Here is an 8,975-nt window from a genome sequence, read left to right on the forward strand (position 1 = left end):
CTTTGCCTGGAGATATATATATATATATATATATATATATATATATATATATATATATATATATATATATATAATCCCATTGAAGTCTGTTACTGTAGGAACACATGTAAGACCATTTGTCATTAAAAAAATTTAAATATACCACCTGGAATTTTCTGTATTTCCCATACTTTGATTATTAGCATCCCTGAACTCCCATCTCAGACATTCAAGACATAAATGTGCCTATGGGTTAGGGGGAAGTCTACAGGCCAGGGATACAATGTGCCACCTATAACTCACTCATGTATGTTAACACACATACACACAGGAGTGGGAGGGGCTAAGTATAACTTCTGCTCAGCAGATTTTAAATGCCAGCTGATTTGCAGCATGCATGTATATATTATAGGACTGTGTACCATACCAACTGCCTCACTGCTCCCAGTGAAAAATTCAGGACAATATTCTTGAGTTCTTAAATAAAATCAATGAAAACTTTGGGTCATTAGCCTGTCTTAAAATTTAATTGAAATATTTGATACTGAGAAAAAAAGTCTACACTGACCCTGAGATCTGTGGTTTTGAAAACACTTAGGTGTACTGTTTCAAGGAACACTTTGACCTTCACAAAAGCAAAAGGCTCTATTTTCTTCTACTTTTATGTTTCATTTTGGTGATAACACTTTTATAGCAGAACGAGTCTTTTGAATACAGTCTAATCAGTAAGTCAAAGAAAGAGATTGGAGTTGGAAAGGCAAAGTCTCTCCTCAACCCTCACTCTGTGTGTGTGTGTGTGTGTGTGTGTGTGTGTGTGTGTGTGTGTTTGTGTGTGTGAAGTGTTTTTCATGAGAGAGGAAAGTGCTTCCATGTATTAAGCTGTGCATGGTTTAAAAATAAAGGAGAAAGCATTTATTTTCAAGGTGGTCTAGGTTTGACATTTCTACTGGCTTCCACATGTGATATCACATCTGTACTGCATTTGTAACCAAGATAACTTGTTGATTGAAAAGAATATGACGTATTCATGAGCCTCAGGGTATTTTGTAGGGCACCATATGCTGTGAGATTGAGCATTAACATAGCACAGAAGGCTGGTAAGATTGCAGCAAGTCCTTGGATTTTTGGAAGTGTGGAACAGAAGATGGGAATAGAGGGTTCTCTAAACAAGTAGAATGATTATATTTAAACACACATACATATATGTGCACATATGCACATCTTACATAACAATTGGAAAAGTGAATCATTTTCATTTTAATTCAATCAGAGAATACCAAATTTTCTTGTTGCTGTGACAAAATATTTGACAAAATCAGCTAAAGAAGGAATTGTTTAGGTTGGCTTCCTGTTTAAGATGAGATATTGGCCATCATGGTGAGGACAGCATGCTGAAGAGCAGAAGCTGTGTTGGCAAGCATGTGAGATAGCATGTCACATTGCAAACACTGTCACCAAACAGAGAAAGATGAATTCTGGTGTTCTGCTTGCTTTCTCCTGTTTGGTCCAGGCCCCCAAACCATGAACGGTGCTACCTGCATTCAGGATATATAGTCTCTTCTCAGTTAAAACTTTCTGGGAAAGTCCTCATCAACATAGACAGAGGTGTCCATAGGTGATTATGCTTACACTGCAAAGGTCCAAGCTTAGTCCCAGGGAATTCAGAGAAGTAAGAATTATAGGTTGTGGTGGGCAGGCATTAAAGGTCATGGACCAGTGGTCATGGCCCCTGAAGAGATTGAAACATTAGGGCTTATTGCCTAAGCCAAAGGTACAAAATGAAATGGAAAACCTGCAAAAAAAAAAAATCAACATGTAGTTCCTGTATTTTGTGAAAGAACTCTTGACATAAAGAGGATAACAAAAACAATGAAATTACACTTGAAAGAAGACTCAGTATACTTTCAATGTCTAGAGCTTAGTGGTATAGAAAAGTAGCATAGCTTTGGCTATTTCAGTGGATTGGTGAGTAGCCACCCTATGATAGTGGCCTTACAGCAGAGGTTAAGACAAGTCTTGGGAATCAGGCCTACAGATGGATTTTTGATTTTACTACTTTTAGCCAAGACCATTAACCTGTCAGAGATATAAATGGCGGCTGGTTCTTGGTGTGAGCATATCAACAGACAATATACACAAAAAGCATTCAGAAAATGTCCTGACATATAGTTGGTAGCTCCATAAATAAGAATTACAATGAACGAATAAAAAGCACTACTGTAATACGAAATCAGAGAATTGACAGTTTCAGGCAATTTGTCAAAGTTACCCAAACAAAACAGATCTAATGCTATTTCACTTACAGTGGGACCATGGCTCCATCATGAACTCAAAATATTACCATTTTACTGAAAAGAAAAGTTTTGGCTCAGGACCCCTAAGATCAAGTTCTCAGCACAAAGGAAATACATTTGATTTGCCCTAAAGGGACATAGAGCAGGGAATAAGAAACAAAGACAGGAGACAGAGGATGAGAGAAAAGGGGAAGGGAAAAAGGGAGAGGGGAAAGGAATATTTGTCCCAGAGGGACAAACGACTGCCTCTCAATAAAGATGACACAAATGTGGCCCACAGACAAATGGTGGTTTATAAAAGCAAAATAAGAAACCCCATGTTAGGAAGAGGTGTTTAATTTTAATTGGACGTGTCAATTAGGTGAGCCAAAGGGGCCTTTGGATTGCTAGCCTTCAATACTTTGGTAGCTGGATCTTGGTAGTTAGCCTCAGGAGGAGGATGAAGCCAAATAAGGGACTACAACTTGGTGGCTAGCCTTCAGAATAGAATCTTATGGTTTTTAGCAAGGAGGAGGGAACTGGAGAGAAGAGCAAGGCCTGCAAGAACCATGCCTGCCACACTTGAGCTGGCCAGGGTCCTTCCTCTCATGCAAGTTATTTCATGGTGTTTTGAAAATGAAAAGCAGAAGGTTTGTTATGGGTGTGCTTTCTCAATGAGGGATGTCACAAAACCTTGTAAGTATGGTACATGGAAATGTAAGGACCTTTGTATATTGAGTCATAATCAGGTTTGCCTAAATCCAAAATTCCTGGACGTTGACTTACCCTTCATTTCAAAGATCAGTCCATCCAAAGTGATAGGCTATGGGAAACATAACTCATTTAAGGTAAGTATCAGCCATGGCTGCTTTGGAAGAGTGAGTCAACTTTCCCTGGCCTAATTTGCTTTCTGTTGCTGTGTTAAACACCCCAACTCAGAGCATCTTAGGGAAGAAAGGTTTTCATTCTTTCCTTTAAATTTTTTATTCATTTTTATTTCATGTGCGTGAGTATTTTGCCTAAATGTATGTATGTGTACCACACAGATTCCTGGTGCCCACATGATATGTATCAGTCTCCTCCAAAATTGAAACATTCTATCCTGCAGAGAAGCTCTTTAGGCAAGAAGGTAAACAGCTCACAATAGCTTCAGGAAGTCCCTGAAACTGACCAGATTCATCAGGCTCCTTCCATGCCAGAGGAAGCAATAGGAACAGAGCTGCCAAGCAGTCTCTCGGACAAGCTGAGCTGCAAAGAAAATTCTCAGGGGAGAAAAACTGCAAACAAGACTCAGAACAGACCAGCTGCCTGAGAGAAGGAGAAGCCGCTGGGCTGCCAGGAAGAGGTTTAGACCAACTGACTCACCTGGAAAGGACACTCCTCAACCTGTTGAGCTGCCTATAGACTGAGGAGTGTGCTCCAGGCATCCAGATTTCATGAGTGGTCACCCATTCTGGGGTGGGCTTTGTTGATGTAGATGTCTGTCATTTCTGCTCCAGTAAGTAACTGCTCACCCATATTCCTGTATGTGACTCCAATATAATTTATTGGTTCACCAAGTTGGAATTTGGTGGTATCCATACCTTGTTCTGTTGTAAGTTCCCTATCTGGGGTGAGTAGATGTGTTTTGCATTTTCCCAGGAAAAGTTTTGTCACAGAAGCCATAAAAGGGCATTGGATCTCCTGAAACTGGAGTTACAGATAGTTGTAAGTTAACATGTGGATTCTAGAAAGTGAACCTGGGTCCTCTTCAAGAGGACCAGGTCTAGAAAGTGTTCGTTTTCTCTTGTACTTCCAGATAATAGTTTTCCATTGAGGGAAGTCAGCACAGAAACTCAAGGCAAGAACTACAACAGAGATCCCGGACGAAGGCCACTGACTGATCTTTCCCCAGGTTCACCTTTAGCTACCTTTCTTATATAATGCAGGCCCATCTGCCCAGGTTTGATACTATGTATGATGGACTGGACCTTTCTACATCACTTGGCAATCAGGAAATGCCCCATAGACACACCCACAAACCAATATGATGGTGGCAATTCCTGAGTTAAGGTTCCTTTTTCCAAAGTGTGGTGGTTCCAATAAAAGTGGCCCCCACAGGTTCGTATGTTTGAATGCTTAGTCACCAGTTTGAGAAGGATTAGGATGTGTTGTTCCTTGTTGGAGTAGTTGTGTTACTAGGAGTGGGCTTTGAGGTCTCCAAAACCTATACTGGGCCAGGCCCCAGTCTCTGTTTCTGTCTCTGTCTCTCTGTCTCTCTGTCTCTGTTCTCTCTCTCTCTCTCTCTCTCTCTCTCTCTCTCTCTCTCTCTCTCTCCTCTTTTCTTTCTCTCTCTCTCTTTCTGCCAGTTACCTATGGATCATGCTATAAAAATCTCAGCTACTAGTCCAGCACCATGCCTTGATACTGCCTGTCACGATGAACCTCTAAAACTGTAAGCAAGCCTCTAATTAAAGGAGTTCTTTTATAAGGGTTGCCTTGGTCATGTTGTCTCTTTACGACAATAGAACAGTAACTAAGACACTAGGTGTGTCAAATTGGTAACCCAGATTAGTCACCACACCCCCCAAAAGGACTGTAGGCTCTGTTCTAGGAGTGATGACACAGAACCTCAGAAACTTTGCATGCTTATTTGCTTCATATATTTGAGTAGTGATTTTATTTTATTTTATTTTATTTTATTTTATTTTATTTTATTTTATTTTATTTTATTTTATTTTTGATATAGTGCCTCATATGTTTCAGACTGGCCTGGAACATGCTATGTAGCAAAGGATAACTTTGAACTTGTGATCCCAGTACTCCCTGAGGGCTTGGATTACAGGCAAGCACTCCTGTGTCACATTTATGTGGTACTGTGGAGGGAACCCAGCATTTCATGAGTGCTAAGGAAGTACTCTACCAACCAAACCACATCTCCAGTCCTCTGTTGGTGGCTTTTGGTTTTTTGTTTTAATGAAAATAATATAAGCAGTTTGTGTCCCATGACCCTGCAATAAGATTTTCTCAGATTCAAACAATAAATGTGGCTGAATGATTTCAAATCTTTGAAACCACACCATCAGGAGCCAAGACCAGACCTGTCACTGGAATTCAGCAATATTTTGTATATGCTTTTCCCATTGATCTGCCCCTTTCTCTCTTCATTTCTACTTTTCAGGTATTGAGTAAATAGGGACTACAAATTTACAAAGGGATGGATTACTGATTCTTAAATAAAACTCTGGCCAAGACCCATTGTTTTTCATTTGTATGGAGGGCTCATGGAATTAACACATTTCATCTAGCTTAACATTTGCCTCTTATTCAGGTACAAATAACTTCCATGGCCACCAAAGGAGTTGGCTCTGTAAATCAGCAGTGGTACAGCAGGTCCTTTCACTCCTTAGCGTCTCACTTTGATTTATGAACAGAAGGAAATAAGACAATACAAAAAGTGCTGTGCTAGCCAGAAAGCAGTGAAGTGGGATCAAGAATAACACTTTGTTCTGATGGGTGGAAGGTCACAACTAACCCCCTCTCTCCCCCTCCTTTAGAAAACACTAGAGTGCAGTTTTGCAGGGGATGATGAATAGGGAGTTGTCTTAGTTTGCTAGGTGCTGGGGATCTCATTTGTTTTATTTTACAAGTCATTTGGCACAATGGACATAATGACAATGGAATTGGATTCTCATGACTTTAAAAAGGCCATCTACTCTGTGCATAAATACATTGGCCCATGCATTTCACTGTCATGAGAAGGCCATTATCTAGTTACCACCTCCAGTTATAGTAACTTTAATTTAGTAAATCAGTGCTATAGCCAGGCCTATGCGTGAGCCAGATAGGACAATGCATGTCTAGTCCTTTCTACAGGTCTGAAAATGATCGCCATAGATTCTCCTTTGCAACCTATATGGGAAAGAAGCTCACACGTTAAAGAGCCATTTCTTTCTCTTTATTAATATCTTCATTTATTCTTTTTAAATGTTATAAATGTGTGCAATGTATCTTAATCTTTCAAAATTCTGTGTCCTAGCTGGGTATGGTGGCATATGCCTATAATTCTAGCATTCTGGAAACTGAAGCAAGAGGATTGCTATAACTTTGAGGACTGCCTGGTCTACATAGTAGGTACAAAACCAGCCAGGGTACTGTGCAGATTAGTCTTTGTCAACATGAAACAAACCTAGACACATCTGGGAATAGAGAGTCTTAATTGAGAAAATGCCTCCATAAGATCACCTTTAAGCAAGTTTGTGGGACATTTTCTTGATTGTAGGAGAGTCCAGCTCACTGTGGGCAGTGCCACTCCTGGGCGGGAGTCCTAAGTTGTATAAGAAAACTGGCAGAGCAAACCACAGAGAACAAGCTAGTGAGCAGCACTCCTCCATGGAATCTGCTTCATTTCCTACCTTGAGTTGCTGACCTGATATCCCTGAATGATAGGCTACAAGCTATAAATGCAATAAACCCTTTCCTCCCCCAAGTTTCTTTGGGTCATGGTGTTTATCACAGTGATAGAAACCCAACTAAGCCAGGTACAGAGTGAGACTGTCTCAATAAACAGACAAACAAACAAACAAACAAATAAAAGTAAATTCTATGTTCTGTGTACCTTTCCAAACAAATATTATACCAACTGAATGGGAGATAAGCAATAAATATATGTTGAGCTTAGAGTGAAAATGAGTGTCACCAAGAGGGAAATTATAGCTCTGTGAAGGCAATATAGGAAAAAAAAAACCTAGATGCCCCTCACCTGAAGAATGGATAAAGAAAATATAGCATATATACACAATGGAGTACTACTCAGCAGTAAAAAAAAAACAATGATATCATGAAATTTGCAGGCAAATGGATGGAACTAGAAAATATCATTTTGAGTGAGGTAACCCAGACTCAGAAGGACAAACACAGTATGTACTCACTCATAAGTGAATACTAAATGTGAGGGAAGGGATGGCCAGACTGCAACCCACAACTCCAGAGAGGCTAGCTAACAGGGAAAGACCTTAGGAGGGACACATGGATGACCCTGTGAAGGAGAAGTGGATAAGATCTACATGAGTGGACTGGGTGTGGTGGTGGGAGTAGCAGAGGGCAGGGAGTGGGGGATGAGAACATAGGGAAATGGGAGGGTCGAGCTGGAACAGGGACAGAGTAGGAGGGAAGGGAGGGAGATACCATGATAGATGAGGACATCATGGGAATAGGAAGAGGCAGGGTGCTGGGGAGGCTCTCAGGAATCCACAAGATTGACCACTTGGTCTGCTGGCAGTGGTCCAGAAGGTGCCTGGACCGGTCTACTCTAGTGACCAGCCTAGCAAATAACCTAGCTGTCATCATAGAGCCTTTGTCCAGTAACTAATGGAGGCAGATACAAAGATCCATGGCCGGGCACCAGGCTGAGCTCCAGGAATCCAATTGATGAGAGAGAGAAGAGATACTGCAGGTGAGGGATGTCGAGATCATGATGGGAGGACATGCAGAGATGACTGAACACACTAGTGGAAGCCCATGAACTGTGGACTGGTGGCTGTGGAGCCCCCATGGGACTGGACTAGGCCCTCTGGATACATAAGATGGTTGTTTGGCTCAAAATGTTTGGGGGGCACCCAGGCAGGGGGATCGGGATCTGTCCCTGGTCTATGGGCAGGCTTCTGGAACCTGGTGCCTGTGGTGTGACACCTTGCACAGCCTTGGTGCAGTGGGAAGGGGTTTAGACCTGCCTAGGCTCAGTGTGCTGGGCTCTGCTGACTCCCCTTGGGAAACCTCGATTTGGGGGATATGGGGATTGCGGAGTGGCTTGGGAAAGAGGGCTGGGGTGGGAGGAGGGAGGAGGGGGGAATCTGTGGATAGTATGTGGAATGAGTAGAAAATTTCTTAATAAAGAAAAATGAAAAAAATATATCCAAGAGATAATTCACAGTTCTGCCTTAAACTGATCAAGATAGGAAACTATGTAAAATTATGCAAGCGGAAGCTTTTCTTTGCAATCATATCCAAATTGGTGGTTTCAAACACACGTCTTTCAACTCTAACTTCATCCCACAGAAACCTTTACTTGGCTTGTATTCAGAAAGACCCTTCTACATTTCATGGTGAAATATGCCACTCACATTCTCTCCTCTTGAGGTAAATGTGTTTTTTTTGCTGGTTCATTAAATCACCAGGTCTTAAGCAAAGTTCAACTCTAGACTAATGAATATCTTAGACATAACCTTCATTAAGCCCACCATTCCTCTCAAATATTTCAGAATTTGAAAGTCACATGTGCTTAAAATAAAACATGTTCATGTATGTGAACCTACTCTGTTACATTTAATATAGGAGCCATCTTCTAAGCATTGAACTTGCTTGCCAATGCATCATTTTTATTTGTTTTTTTTTGAGTTTGTCATTTATTTTATTTTTATCGTTTTGGTTTTTTGGTTATGTTTTGAGACAGGATTTCATGTAGTCCATGTTAGCTTGGAGCTCATTTTGAAACTGAAGATGTCCTTGAACTTGGGATCTTCCTGTCTTCACCTCCTTTCCTGAGTTCTGTGAATACTGGCATGCACAACCAACATGATGACTGGTTGGTTTTACACAATGCAAGGGCTTTAATCCAGGGGTTTTGTTCATGCTATACAAGCACTCTAGCAACTAAACTACATCCACACCCACAGCAATGTATCCTTTGAAGTGTGTCAAAATACAACTTTTAATACAAACACACACACACACACACACACACAC

Source organism: Peromyscus eremicus, chromosome 5 (genome assembly GCF_949786415.1).
Source record: "Peromyscus eremicus chromosome 5, PerEre_H2_v1, whole genome shotgun sequence".
NCBI classification, from domain to species: Eukaryota; Metazoa; Chordata; class Mammalia; order Rodentia; family Cricetidae; genus Peromyscus; species Peromyscus eremicus.